This window comes from Colobus angolensis, unplaced genomic scaffold, assembly GCF_000951035.1.
Source record: "Colobus angolensis palliatus isolate OR3802 unplaced genomic scaffold, Cang.pa_1.0 Scaffold56, whole genome shotgun sequence".
NCBI classification, from domain to species: Eukaryota; Metazoa; Chordata; class Mammalia; order Primates; family Cercopithecidae; genus Colobus; species Colobus angolensis.
This window is the reverse complement of record NW_012119154.1, coordinates 9,532,043-9,547,455: the sequence shown is the minus strand read 5'-3', so window position 1 is coordinate 9,547,455 and position 15,413 is coordinate 9,532,043. Positions and strand designations below refer to the sequence as shown.

The 15,413-nt window shown below is 45.5% G+C and overlaps 1 protein-coding gene across 1 annotated transcript in view; it reads right to left on the bottom strand.

The window, feature by feature from the left end:
- The window catches only part of ST6GAL1 (ST6 beta-galactosamide alpha-2,6-sialyltranferase 1), a 145,269-nt gene extending 129,993 nt beyond the window's left edge, over positions 1–15,276 (bottom strand). The window contains exon 1 of the mRNA XM_011961590.1: positions 15,225–15,276. The gene's annotated coding sequence lies outside the window, so the exon portion shown is untranslated. The remainder of the gene's footprint in view (positions 1–15,224) is intronic.
- Between the last annotated feature and the right edge of the window lie 137 nt (positions 15,277–15,413).

Here is a 15,413-nt window from a genome sequence, read left to right as displayed (position 1 = left end):
TGAGCTGAGATCCCGCCACTGCACTCCAGCCCAGGGGACAGAGCGAGACTCCGTCTCAAAAAAAAAAAAAAAAAATAAGAGTTCACCAATTGACCTTTCACTACGCCTTACTAAGTATGTTTGTTGATTAATCTTTTTCATCCTCAAGTGGGTTTCCTGAGAAGGCCTCTTCAGTGTTAGATTCCCTAAATTCTTGCATGTGTGAGGATGTCTGCCTGAGGTACTTGCAAAGTAATTTGAGTGTAAAATTCTTCAGTCCCATCGCCTTTGTCCCAGAACTCTACAACAATTTTTTTTTTTTTTTTTCCCCAAATAGAGACAGGGTGTTGGTCTTTCACCCAGCCCAGAGCACAGTGGCACAATCACAGCTCACTGCAGCCTCGAGCTCATGGGCAAGGGATCCTCTCACATCAGTCTTCCAAGTAGCCAGGACTACAGGCATGCACTCCCACACCCAGCTAATGATTTTCATTAGGGTCTCCATACGTTGCCCAAGCTGGTCTCAAAACTTCTGGCCTCAAGCGATCCTCAGGCTTCAGCCTCCCAAAGTGCTGGGATTTTAGGCATGAGCCACCTCACCTGGCCTCTATAAAGCTGTTTAGTCATGTGTGAGACCAACATGACTTCCCTTAAAGCAGATACTAGTTGATCCCAATATCCAGGTTTTCCTTTCAGTAATAGAAAGCTTTCCCCAAATCTGAGTTTTAAGAAGGCATATGGCCTCTCAGCTGGAGACCTTTTCCCAGAGTTATTTACAGCCAGGTGTGTCTCTCTATGTGACTAAGTCTTGGCCAATGGAATATGAGCAAAAGCAATGCGTGCCTCCGCAGACTCTCCAATCACCTCTCCAGTGACCCTTCTGAAGGGTCACCTTTGTATGATCTTTACATCTTTGATTTAAGTGCTTTATCTTTTTTCTCAGCGTAGGCTGTGATTCTCCTCAAGCCTTCCTTCTCTGTTAGCAATTTAATTTTCAACAGATTCTGTTATGTTTCCTGTTAAGTTTTTCTGTAATCACATTGTTTTTATCCTCAATGTCTTCTTTGGCTCTATAATTACCTTTTTTATTTCACTGTGTAGTTTCATCATCCTGTCTTTGGGATCTGATTAATTAGTTTTCAATAATCTTGATTTTGCATGAATGAATTCCCCATACTGCCTCTTCTACCCGAGAGCCAACTCTAACCCAGGAATTATCTTGCAGGATGGGGAGAATAGGCAAAAGAGGTCCCATTCACCCATTAAGTGAGACAATAATTTTGCTCATATGTTATGCCCTCTACCTTCGCAACTCCTGCTCATCCTTAAAGGGACAGCTCAAGGCCCATTTGCCCACATTCCTCCAACCAACTGTGATTGTTTCTGTTCCAGTTCCCAAAGGGTTTCTCCAAGCTAAAGGATTCGCAGGCACTACCTGGGCTCACAAATGAACCTGGAGCTTTTGAGAAACGGGATGAATCTTCTCCCTGTTCACACGTGGTTGGGCACATAAAGATTTTATTTGAAGATTTATGGATTAATGATTGGCTGGATAAAAAGGAAGGTAAACCCTAGAACCAAGCTGCAGAAAAGCTGTCAACATCAGACTCACTGGTCCCAATTTAACAAAAAGGTGGATAACACCATGAGGCAGGTGGAAAGAAGAGGATTAGGCAAGGGATGTTGTCCTTGAAACATTAAAAGAGAGGGAACAATCATCTTAGCCAGCAAGCCGGACCTTCACAGCCTGCCTCTGCAGGCACTGAAGTGGAGGCCGAGACATGGGCTCCAGAGGCAAGCAGGCCTATGTTCAAGTCCATGCAACTCAACACACTCACAGTCTGACTTTGAGCAAGTCATCAATCTCCTTCAGCCTTTGTTTCCTCACCTATTAATTTGAGATAATAGACCGGCATGGTGGCTCACACCTGTAATCCCAGCACTTTTGGAAGCTGAGGCGGGGGGATCATGAGGTCAGGAGTTTGAGACCAGCCTTACCAACATGGTGAAACTCCATCTCTACTAAAAATACAAAAATTAGCCAGGCATGGTGGCGTGTACCTGTAATCCCAGCTACTCAGGAGGCTGAGACAGGAGAATGGCTTGAAGCCGGGAGGCAGAGCTTGCAGTGAGCTGAGATCGCGCCACTGTACTCCAGCCTAGGCAACACAGCAAGACTCCATTTACAAAAAATAAATCCATTTAAAAAAAAAAAAAAAAATTGAGATAATAATAGTGTATACAGTGTTATGAAAATTCTATTAAATAATGCATATAATGGTTCCAGCCTCAACTCCCGCCACTTCACGCCTCATGCATTTCTCTCCAGGAATATCAACCTGCTAGTGTTCCCCTGACACATACAATGAGCCGTTTCTCACCCTCAAATCTTTGCTCCTGCAGCCTTCCCCCGCCCCAAAAATGCTCATTTCCCCGAGGCTGAGAGCTACTACCTTCTAAGACGCAGCTTGTATGTTGCCTCTTCCAGAAATATTTCCCAAACTCACTGTATCTTCTTCCCATCATCTGTGCACACCCAAATCATAACATTTATCACAGTATATTGTAATTAATATGTGCATATCTACCTTCAACTAAGCTCTGGAAGGAACAGACTATGGGGATTATTTGGATCTATGTTCTAAGAGTGAGCATTGCAGGCCCGGCACAGTGGCTCACGCCTGTGATCCCAGCACTTTGGGAGGCCGAGGCAGGTAGATCACCTGAGATCAGCAGTTTGAGACCAGCCTGTCCAACACGGCGAAACCCCATCTCTACTAAAAATACCAAAATTAGTTAGGTGTAGTGTTGGGCACCTGTAATTCCAGCTACTTGGGAGGCTGAGGCAGGAGAATCGCTTGAACCCAGGAGGTAGAGGTTGCAATGAGCTGAGATCATGCCATTGCACTCTAGCCTGGGCAAAAGAGTGAGACTCCATCTTAAAAATAAATAAATTTTTAAAAATTTTAAAAATAAAAAAATAGAAATGAGCATTGTGGATGGCCTGCAGCAGGCACTCAATGTTTGTTGAATGAAAGAACAAAGCAGGCCGGGCGCGGTGGCTCAAGCCTGTAATCCCAGCACTTTGGGAGGCCGAGACGGGTGGATCACGAGGTCAGGAGATCGAGACCAGCCTGGCTAACACGGTGAAACCTCGTCTCTACTAAAAAATACAAAAAACTAGCCGGGCGAGGTGGCGGCCTGTAGTCCCAGCTACTCGGGAGGCTGAGGCAGGAGAATGGCGTAAACCCGGGAGGCGGTGCTTGCAGTGAGCTGAGATCCGGCCACTGCACTCCAGCCTGGGCGACAGAGCGAGACTTGGCCTCAAAAAAAAAAAAGAACAAAGCAAGGACTATGAGAAAAGAGGAAGAGGGTGATATGGGTGATTTGTCTGCCACTAATCTCCAAGGCTCTGCTAGCTATACTGAATATGTGTGTGTACATATCTACAATGTGTGTTCTTGATGAAGGTATTCCCAATGCTGAGCATATAACAGACATTCAACAAATATTTTATGAACAAATTCATGTTGAATTATTGAATAAACTCTACAAAAGAAGAAATTGCTTAAGAACCTTAAAGCACAACTACAAGATAAGCCATTAACAGTGCTGACACTGAGTTCCATTTACAAGTTTAATTAAGGTAGCCAAGTAGTGGTACCTGTCAATCTTTGGCCATGCTCGCTAACAGCGTGCTTATTCCCAGTCTTAACTAGATAATGGGTACAGACAGATATCACCACTTTAAAGGGCAAGGAAAAAATAAAAAATAAAAAAAGTGTAAACCAGGCTTGACCCAAATAACTCTTATTAAAAAGAAAAAGGAGCAAACGTATGCTGAATCTAAAAGGCATGCTAGTCACACATGACTATCTCACGAGCTCTTTAATATGTTCTTAAGGAAATGGAAGAAAAACTCTGTAAGGAGAAATTACTCAGTGAAGCCCCCAGTGAACCAAAAGGACTAACCAAGTCTCAGACTCCAAGGACTAGGAATTATTAGCAGTGGAAAAACCTGTACTACACCCAATCCCAGCCTCACTATTCAGCAGCAGTGAAACTTTGGACGAGTTTCTAGCCCTTTCTGAAGCTTGGTTTTCTTATTTGCAAAATGGAGCTAATGATACCGAGACAGCAGATCTTGCTATGATGGTTGGATGAGAGAACACACATCATGCCTAATCAGGGCCAGGCACACAGCAAAAGCCCAGAAGATGGTAAATTTTGCCACATTTCCTTCACCAGACTTGGCTAAGACTCAAGTCAAAACATTATTCTTCACTTACAGGAAGGAAAGGGATCACCCTTAAACATGATGGGTGCCCTCAATTCCAGCACAGAGGACCGTCAAGAGGTTGTAAAGGGTACAGCGTTCCTAAAATTAAAGCTGGAAGCTCAGCACTGTGCTGGGGAAGACTCCATCAACCAGGAGATGGATGCAGATTTACAAAGACTGCAATGAAAAAAATGTACAATCATCCTCCTGGGGCGGGTAGTTCTTTTCCAGTTGCCAGATATCCTGGTCATCTCCTGACAGACCAGATTTCCTGGTCATTTCCTTGCCAGATTTCCTGGTCACGTGTATGTAATATATTTATTCTGGTGGAAATAATTTATGAATACAAGGCCAAAGGGAGCTGAAGCCAAGGACAGAGCAGGGAGAGGGTTGCCAAGATCCAAGGGAAACAAGGCTTAAGCCTCCTTTGGTGGCTTCCATCTTATTCTACCTTTTCAGAGCAGGTGAAAACTGCTTCATTACATTGTCTATAATTTGTCCCACCCCTTTAGTTCTAGTTTGCACCTTTCTGCTTCTTGCCCCATAGTCACAGACTCTCAAAGCTGGAGGGGGCCTACATGGGCATTGACGTCAACCCCTCTGCAATGCAGAAGTCCTCTGATGGCAAACAAGTTTACTTGCAACTTTTGCTTGGATCACTTTATAACACAGCAGTGGCGCCCTTGTGACAGAGCTTGTTCCATTGTTGGGTAGCTCCGTTAAGTCAGTTCTTATTTGTCTTCCTGCAACTCTTTCCCTCCTCACCCACCCCCCATCTTGCTTCTCCCCTCTGCAGCAGCCACTCGGTGTGCCTCTAATGAAGTGTGATTTCTTCCACATGAAAAGGATGCCTCGTATTTTTATCTCCTGCAGACTAGAAAGTCCTAGTTTCCACATTTATCCCACCTCCGATATGCTGTCCTAAGCCACTGTCTTCCGAGTAGTCAGTTTCTGGGTTTGCATCATTTTATCACTCTCTGGAGGAGACCCAGGGAAGCATAACACTCCAGGCAGGTTTGAACAACCAGACGAAGTACAATCTAACTCTCACAATTCCTCCTCCAGAGCCTGAGATCAAACACTCCTTTTCTTCACTTCTCTCCCCTCCCTCTCTATCACTTAAGTGCCAGTTCTCCCATGAGGTCCTGATCCTGACCCTGAGAACAGAAACAAACTTGGAAGGCCCAAGGATGGTGAGAGGGGGAGGGGAAAGTGATGACGCAGCTCGGTTTTTGCACTTGCAGCTGAGGACACCAAACCGGGCAGACTACCTCCAAAAATAACCTTCCATGCAAGCAGCCTCTTGGTAGCTTCCTGAGAGCCCTTCAGATCAGCTTTCCAGAGTGCAGACCCCCGTGTTTCTGTGCCCACTCTCTCACCACCCTTTCCAGAACTTGATGGACCAGGTTCATTTGACCCACTGACATTTACAACTATCTTTCCGTAATGTTTGAGGTCTAAAAACACTTAGAAATATATTTTTATGGGAATACGTAAATGTCCATCAACAGAAGATTGGTAAGGAAAACACATTCAAAATATAGAATGCAATGCAGCTACGAAAAAAAAATAAATAAACACTGTTATGGGAAGACCTCCAATACATACAGTAAAATGAAAAAGGCAAGTTTGTAAATGGGTTAGTATAATGTCAGGAATGTCCAATCTTTTGGCTTCCCTAGGCCACATTGGAAGAATTATCTTGGGCCACACATAAAATACACTAACACTAATGATAGCTGATGAAATTAAAGAAAAAAGAAAAATGCAAAAAAAACCTCATAATTTTTAAAGAAAGTGTACGAATTTGTGTTGGGCTGCACTCAAGGCCATCCTGGGCTACATGCGGCCCCCACACCATGGGTTGAACAAGTTTGATTGTAATCCATCTACTGAGTTTTAAAAACATATTTGCATATAACCACAAATACCTATATAAATGTTTACAAAGGAGCTGGAAGGACAGACATCAAACTGCAAACAGTAGTCACTGCAAAGAGAAGTAGAATGAGGGAGGAATGGCATAAGCTGAGGGGTTAACTTTTTACCCTGTTTCAATATTCTAAAAAAAAACATTTCATTTATTATTTATGTGAAGAAGCCTCCCAATCTCACATGTACGTTTCATATGATAATCTCAGAGCTGGAAGGGGCTGCACAGGGCTGAGAGCTGATTCTCCGAGGTGGCATACCCAGGGTGGCATGCATTTGTCCAAGGTCACATAGCTAGCCAGCAACAGCCAGAGACCACAAGTCACAGTCCAGGTGTTGAAATAATGGGTGTCCAAGAGGATGAAGGAGAGGACTTTGACTTGATTACTAAATCAGATCGACTTTCCGATTTTATTTGAGTCAAAAATTCCTACTTGGGTGTAACAGGAAGTTAGAGGAGACGAAGAATCATCAAAGTCAGAGGTGGAAAGGGGACCCTGTCTTCCCATAGAAGGGGTGTGAGAGGGCCTGCTACCAAGGACCGGGACTTCTCTGGATCCCCTGCCCTCATCCATAAAGCAGAGGGAAGGCACTAACTAACAGAGGGGACGGGAGATTTGCAAGCATGGGGCGTTGTGTGAGTCAGATGCTCATCTGAGCCAGCACCACATCTTCGGCATGAGAGACCGGCAGCAACACTCCCTGAATGCATTCTAGTGAGGCGGCAGGTGGCCATCAGGGACCTCAGCTCCATATGGAGACTGCCTCTCGGGAAGGGAAGGCTGTCTCAGGAAGGGAAGGCTGAGTCTGATTTAGGTCCAACTCATATTGAGCTACTTCAGCTGTCACATAGATTATCTCATTTAATACTCACAAAATGTTTACAAATATGCCACAAGAAATTCAAAAGTCACTTTCTAAAGCATAAATCCATTATGGGGTGGGGCCCTTATTTGAAATCAGGTTTCCTGACTCTGAATTCAGTGCTCCTTCCACCCTGTCTGTTCGGGACACAGTAAGGCCTCCTTACTTGGGCAGTAAAACTTAAGAAGTGCCCAGGACGGAGGCTGGGCATGGTGGCTCACGCCCGTAATCCCAGCACTTTGGGAGGCCACGGCAGGAGGATCACTTGAGCCCGGGAGTTCAAGCCTGGGCAACACAGTGAGACACCCATCTCTACAAAAAATAAAAATAAAATTTACTGGGTGTGGTGGTGCATGCCTGTAGTCCCAGCTACTCGGGAGGCTGAGGCAGGAGGATTGCTTGTGCCTGGGAGGTCAGAGACTGCAGCGAGTCATGATCGTCCCACTGCACTCCAGCCTGGGTGACAGTGCGAGACCCTGTCTCAAAACAAAACAAAAAAAACAGTTCCTAGGTTGACTTTCTGTCTCTCTCCTAACTCCCAATCCCCACTACACACACATACACACACACAGTCCCATGACTGCGACAGCAGACACAGGTTCCTAGCCAGCACAACTCTGCCTCAAACACGCATCATGTGACACGCGACTGAAATAGCTATGGCCGGGCTGATACGATGTCTGGGGTGTACTTGCATGTAATCTGGGGTTGATGATGGGGTTACAGATCAGCCTCAAGTTTCAGTCAGAGTTGAAGCCAAGTGATATAAAGGGTTCCTTACACTCTTCTATGTACTTTTGTATGTTTGAAATTTTCCATAATAAAAAAGACTTTTTTTTTTTTTGACCCATCATGTGAGTGATCATTTCTCTCTCAACTTGTCACTTGGTGGGGGTTTCCATTTTAATTAACTTTCTGCTTCCCTCAGCACAGAAAGCCAAACAATAGCTTGCTGTCATGGTAAGAAAAAATACCAGGAACAAAAGTGTGCGGCTTGTGAAAACCTCAGTTATAGCAATAACAGCTATTACTTAACTGAGTGCTTCTTGTATACCTGGCACTGTACTGAGCCTTTTACCTATGATTTCATCTAATGCTTATAATCGCCTATGAGATAAGGTCTGCTATCCCCATTTTACAGAGAAGGAAATGGAAGCTTAGTAAACTTAAGTAGCTTGCCCAAGTCTACATAGGTGGTACACAGTGGGCAAGAATGCAAATCCCAAATTCATTGTGCTGCTAGTTTTTCCCATTCCCACAATATATATTTAGCTACTTTAAGACTTTATAGGTAATTGAACTAAATCTATGAAGTTTTAAAACTGGTCATATCCTTTAAAGTATAACGCAGTAATCTCAACTTTAGGACTATCCTATGGGAATCATCTGGAAAATGAACAGAGATTTCTTCATAAATATTTTATTTTATTTCATTATATTTCATTTTGAGACAGAGTCTTGCTCTGTTACCCAGTCTGGAGTGCAGTGGTGAGATCTCAGCTCACTGCAACCTCTGCCTACCGGGTTCTAGCAATTCTCCTGCCTCAGCCTCCCGAGTAGCTGGGATTATAGGCACCCGCCACCATGCCTGGCTGTTTTTTGTATTTTTAGTGGAGACGGGATTTCATCACGTTGGCCAGACTGGTCTCGAACTCCTGACCTCAGGTGATCTGCCTGTCTCAGCCTCCCAAACTGCTGGGATTACAGAAGTGAGCCACCACACCTGGCTCTTCACAGATATTTTAATCACGGTGTCAATTACAGTAAGAGAAAGTTCGATGTGGTTGGCTGTCTAATGTGGCCCCAAGCAGGAAGCCTTTCCCACTGCTCCAGTCATTGGTGACTCCCTCCTCACGGTCGCACGGCATCCTGCACTCATCTCTTGTTACCCCTGCCTCCTCCTTTGAACTACGAGCTTCTAAAAAACTAAGCTCTTCTTATTTATCTTCGGTTTAGAGTGGGCACTCAAATATGTGGTGAATAAATTAATAAGTGACACTGCAGTTGCTCATTTAACACATACAGACATGAAGACTGGAGTATTAAAGTTAAGTTGTTGAAGGTCACAAGGGCAGACTAGAACTCAAGGCCACGTGCAGGGCTCTTCTCCCTACACTGTACTACCAGTACCTGTAGACCTCTAAAGAACCGATGCGTGATGGCGGAACACTTGAGACAACGGTGGGAAAGGCAGAGGCAGTTGGAGGCTCTTGAAATTTTACAGGCCCTCACTGAAATGATGAGATCCCAGGGGTCCACACGACCTTGGAGACGCTGAACAGCTGATATGGGTGATGAATGAAAGGGTCCAGCTTTAATGCAATGTTAACCATGAAATGTATATATGGGAAGGTTAAGCAAGAAGGCAAGAGACATAACTGCACATACAGTATGTTCGCAACCATTTACAAAAAATAAATCCATTTAAAAAAAAAAAGAAGAAGGAAAATTGTCAACTGTTAAGAGGTGTTGTCTTTGGATAGCGGAATTTTTTTCTGTTTCTCCATGCTTTTTTGTACAGAACTTTCCAAATTATCCTCAACGGTCAAGCTTTTTTTTTTGAGACAGAGTCTTGCTCTGTCACCCAAGCTGGAGTGCAGTGGTGCAATCTTGGCTCACTGCAACCTCCGCCTCCCGGGTTCAAACAATTCTCCTGCCTCAGCCTCCAAAGTAGCTGAGATTACAGGCACCCACCCACCATGCCCGGCTGATTTTTGTGTTTTTAGTAGAGATGGGGTTTCACCACGTTGGTCAAGCTGGTCTTGAACTCCTGACCTCAGGTGATCCAGCTGCCTCGGCCTCCCAAAGTACTGAAATCACAGGCATGAGCCACTGTGCCCGGCCCCTAGCTTTATTTTTATAATCAGAATAAATAAAAATTAAGTCACTACATTGATTCTGAAGGCTAACCTGACCTTTCTATTATAATAATGATTTAGAAAATTATCTTAGTATTTTAATATGGTGAAACTGCACTGCTCAATGTTACTGTTACATATAAGTCTATCAAAAATACATCTATAGGAGTCAGAATGCCATCGTATAGCTTTCTGCAGACAAGCAAGAAAAAATTCACTGGCCTCTAATTCAGTTCTTACAGAATAAATGACTGATACTATATCGGAGCAACTAACTCCCTGTTCAAATTCTCAGGAATCTAATGGTCCAGAACAATTACTATGAATTTCATTAATGAATTATTCCTGTATTTTTTTAATGCAACCTTGTCCTCATATTTCCAGAGGGCCAGATTTTCTCTGAAGCCTTCCCTCTTCTACTCTGTCATTTACCACCTGCTCTTGCCTTTATTCATGAAGAGAAGGGGACCCCAGAGGTCAATACTGAGATAAATTAGATCAATTTTCTCTGGGCTCCTGAGGGCAATTTCTAAGGGAGAGCCAAAAGTGTTTTAAGCCAGGGTGGTGGAGGTAGGCTGGGCTTTCCTTGGTGGAGCTAGGCTGGGCTTTCCTTGGGCAAAGAATGGGTCTCCATGCTCTTTGTAATCTCAGGTTAAGCACAAGACCCCCTCCACCCCCACCACCTGTTTGTCAGTAAATACAGAACACATAAACAGAATGACTCGAGATTTTACTCACTTATGTGTGAAGGTTCTGATTTTAATTTTTTTGTTTTGTTTTGTTTTACTAGTTCTAGTCACCTTAGAGTCACACAAACTTCACAACTACTCAAAGCCTCCCTTGACAGTTTGGCAGGCCTTGCTTTACACCTCTTTGTGAAAGATGAGGTTTTTCTAACCTGAGCACATGAGCTTACCCTATGGGGTCATTCTCCCACTAACATTCTCACCACTTTAAAAGCTGGTCTCACACCAGTCAGAAGGGATATTATCAGAAAGCCAAAAAGTAACAGATGCTGGCAAGGTTGCAGAGAAAAGGTAATGCTGATACACTGTTGGTGGGAGTGTAAATTAGTTCAACCATTGTAGAAAGCAGTCTGGGGATTCCTCAGAAAACTAAAAATAGAACTGCCATTGACCCAGCAATCCCATTACTGAGTAAATACCCAAATGACTATAAATTGTTCTACCATAAAGACACATGCACACATATGTTCACTGCAGCACTATTCACAATAGCAAAGACCTAAATACTCATCAACAGTAGACTAAATAAAGAAAATGTGGTGCACATATACCATAGAATACTATGCAGCCATAAAAAAGCATGAGATCATGTCCTCTGCAGGAACACGGACGGAGTTGGAGGTCATTATCTTTAGCCAACTAACGCAGGAGCAGAAAACCAAATACCACATGTTCTCACTTATAAGTAGGAGCTAAATAATGAGAACACATGGACACAAAGAGGGGAACAACAGACACCAGGGCCTTCTTGAAGTGTGGAGGGTGGAAGGAGGAAAGGGAGCAGGGAAAATAATTACTGGGTACAAGTTTTAGTACCTGAGTGACTAAATACTCTGTACACCAAAACCCCATGGTACAAGTTTACCTGTATAACAAACCTGCACATGTACCCCTGAACCCAAAATAAAAGTTTAAAAAAAAATTTTTTTGAAAGCTGGTAAGCACTCAAGCCTGCCAAGAGGTCTGACCAGTCATAAGAATGTGTCATGTGACTTAATGCCCTCAACAACCCCAGGAGATTCATACACCTTACTGCTGTCACTTTACACAACGCAGAAGCAGCCTGCTGGTTTTCTGTTGCTGTTTTGTTTTGTTTCGTTTTCTGTTTTTGAGACAGGGTCTCACTCTGTCGCCCAGGCTGGAGTGCAGTGGTGAGATCTCGGCTCACTGCAACCTCCACTTCCCAAGCTCCAGCGATTCTCCTGTCTCAGCCTCCCAAGCAGCTGGGACCACAGGAGCGCACCACCATGCCTGGCTGATTTTGTTCTTTTATTTTTTGTAGAGATGGCCCTGGGGGAGGTGGTCTCACTGTTGCTCAGACTGATCTCAAACTCCTGAGCTCAAGGAATTCGAACTCTTCCCTCCTCGGCCTCCTGAAGTGCTGGGATTACTGGAGTAAGCCACCGTGCCCGGCCCAGCCTGCTGGTCTTAAAGTAATACTGGAGACAGGAAGATGACCCCAAACCCCTCCTATGGCTCTAAAGCCTGAGCATCTTCCGCTCCGCTGGAACAGCCTGTGCAGAGACTGGGCAAGGAGGGCTCTCACTGTACAAAGAAGGAAACTGGAGCCCAAGAGGTTAGGTAGCATGAACAGCTAAGTGGCGCCTCTCTCTTCTGTCTTCTCACTGCCTCTTGCCTTATGATTTCACACAAAGCAGCCCCTAAATGGGGAAGCACAAGACAGAGAGACATGGAGGAACCCAGCAAAAGAGTAAAGTGAACCATTTAGCAAACACTGAAGAAAGCTGATCCCCAGAGATAACTGCAATATTCAGCATACCTACCACTGGGATCCCTGGCTTTGCTTAATAACCAAACCTATTTAAATCCATACGGAGTTGGTTCTCTGACTTAAAGGGTGTTGTTATAACAACCATAACTTTGGCTTTTCTGTGGAGTACCAACAACAACCGATTTGATGCAACAATTTCCCTTTTATGCAAAAAGGGACACTAAAAGTAGACCGTGCATTGTTGTGTATCATTGGGCAAGTAATTTCTCTTCTCTAGGCCTCAGTTTTCCCATCTGGAAAGTAAAAGGGGCCAGTCAGATGATTTCTGAAGTTCCTTACAGGGTCAGCGTCCTGGTGAGAAAACTTTACGGTACGGCCAAGTGGAATTGACGTAGGATTTTTCTTCTTGGTCTTCCGGCCAGCGATGCCCCACCTGTGCTTCACTCAGCCATGCGAGTGTGTCCCAGCTCACTGTATTATAGCTTGTACCTGCATTCAGTGGTTCTAAGCTCTTGCACCACACCAAAGAATAACGAGGATACACTGCACACCGAAGGGAGAGGAAAGCACAGAAGAATTTTATTGAGTGATGAAAACGCTCAGCAGAGAGGAGATGCGGGGTTGGTCCCCTACCTGAAGACAGAAAAGCTCCCCAGTGTGGCTGGGTCAAGGGACTTTTATGGACTCAGAATGGGAAATGCATGCTGACCGGGTCTGTGAGTATGCACAAAAGATTAAAGCAAAGACGTCACTCAAAGGTGGGCACGGCAGTGTAGAAAGCCAATTAGGAAAGGGTAGGTATATGTAAAATAGGTGAAAGGTAGGGATCAATCACGGGAAAGCATGTCAAACAGAAGTTGACACTCTGGTCTGAGGATTTAACTTGGAGCTTGGCTTTCAGGCTTTAAACTGTCTTTGGCCTGGAGGTGGGGGTTTCACCGGGTACCCCCCACCCCTATCTGCCTAGGCATTTGGCTGCCTCCTGATGCTACCAGAATCATCATGACACCCTGGAAACTCTAAGGAAAAGAAACAAGTGTAACTAGGAGATAACAGGGACAGTGCAAAACAACATGTTAACTTTGGGGAAATCCGGCTTCTCCGTGTTGTTTTGGTTTTCCTACTTCTCTGCCAAATACAAAAATAAGCAGCTACTTCCATAGGATTCTCATTAAAAAAAAAGTAACTTTAATAAAATCAATGAAAACAATGCTCTCACAAGTGACTCAGGAGGAGCTTTCTAAGAGACACTTTCTCCCCCGTGGGGCTGATGTCAACAGCCCATGCTTTTGCCCAAACAAAGGCCTCCTGGCACAAGGATGAGAGGCAAAACATCTGAGTCTCCGTAGCTGGCCTTATTCCAATTTGAGGGGAAGGGGCAGCCAGGACAGAAAAATAACTACGCTTTTGAAAAGCTAGAAGGAGAGTAAGGAATGACTAAATCTATTTTTTCTCCACAGAATAAAGAACTCTTGAAAGGGATAATGGAAGGGTGCAGCTTTCGATTTGAATTACTCTCTTTGTTTAACCCTATTCTGCCTAAGGCCACTGCCTTTTAAGCCAACCACAGAATCCCGGTTTTGCCTTTAGTCGCCGGCAGGGTGATGCAGTGGGAGTTGGGAGACCCACACTCAGTGTTCTCTCTATGGCCCGTTTCACCCGGTTTAAACTTGGACAAGTGGCTGAACTCTCCGGCCTCAGCTTCCTGCCTGTAAAATAAGAAGGCTCCCTAGATGCTCTCTAGACCTTTTCAGTAACAGTGCAATAGGACTGGAGGCTCTCCAGTCCCCCCCGCCCCGGGAACAGGTTAATCTTCAGCCACACTAGCCAAGGTGAGGCAGCGGCCCGCCCGCTCAGCAGGCACACACTGGTTGTGGAGGCGCCTCCATTCACTGCACGCCCACAACCTGCACCAACACCATCGCCTCAGAGACCAATTCACCCCGAAACCATCTCCCTGCTGCAGATCGTGTCTGATTAACATCTGCAAAGCTGAGCTGAGCATATGTAAGTAAAGAAAAAGCAAAACAAACAAGAGTCCTCTCTTTCCGGGTCTCGGAATTTCTTTCAAATAAACTCAGAACTGAAAATTGTATGTACCCAGCTAGAACACGAGGTCTCAGCTGGCCTTGCTTGCGAAAATGCATAACAAGCCAAAAGGGGCTAGTGACATCTGGGGTGTCTGGGCACACGGACACGGGCCTCAGAGGTAAAGCACAAGACCGCACTGGGCGACGCGTACATTGACCATTCTTCCCGAAGGCTGAGGAGGCGCCCAAAATATCCCCCACAGAGGCAATCGCCAGAGCGCGGGAACAATAGTGCGCCCAGCACTATGTTTTTCTGAGGGGCACCCTTAGACCCTTAACCCAACCCACATCTCTAAGAGCCTTCCAGGAGGTGAAGGTGAGGGGTGGCCCACTTCACCCAAACGAATGCGCCACGGCCGGGGACCGACTCTCAGCCTGGAGTAACGTTTTTGTAGCTGGTTTCTTGTTTTGATTTCCCTTTTTAAGTCTGGCAGTTTAGTCTGATGCCCAAGCGGTACCTTTTAAATGTCTCTCTCGCCCTCCTCCAGCAAGTGGCGCCTCTAGAGCCACCCCCTCCCCCTAGGCTGAGACAATGGCCCGGCACCGCAGGGCAGCCCCTAAGGGTTTGTGGTGCGTCTAGATCTCTGGGCAGGGCGCACGTGCGTTTGTTATGGTGCCTGTGCCCCCTCAGCTGCCGCGGGCCTCAATTTGTCGATCCGTAAACCCAGAAGGCAGGATTTGAAGGAACACGGACTCTGCGAGGCGCACCGCCCCTCCCGCCCCACCTCCCCGCCAAACACTGACGGTGCCCTGGAGAAATCGGTGTTCCCCGGGGCTGCGCGCACGTGGGTTTGTTGTGGATCCGCAGGCTCGCGGAGCCACAGAGAAGCCTGGGTGGCCCTTTGGCCCGGACAAATATACACACACCCCCAGCCAAAAGGCGGCCAGCCCCGGAGCCAAGGCAACTGAGGCGGCGCTGGAGAGAGATTCCCT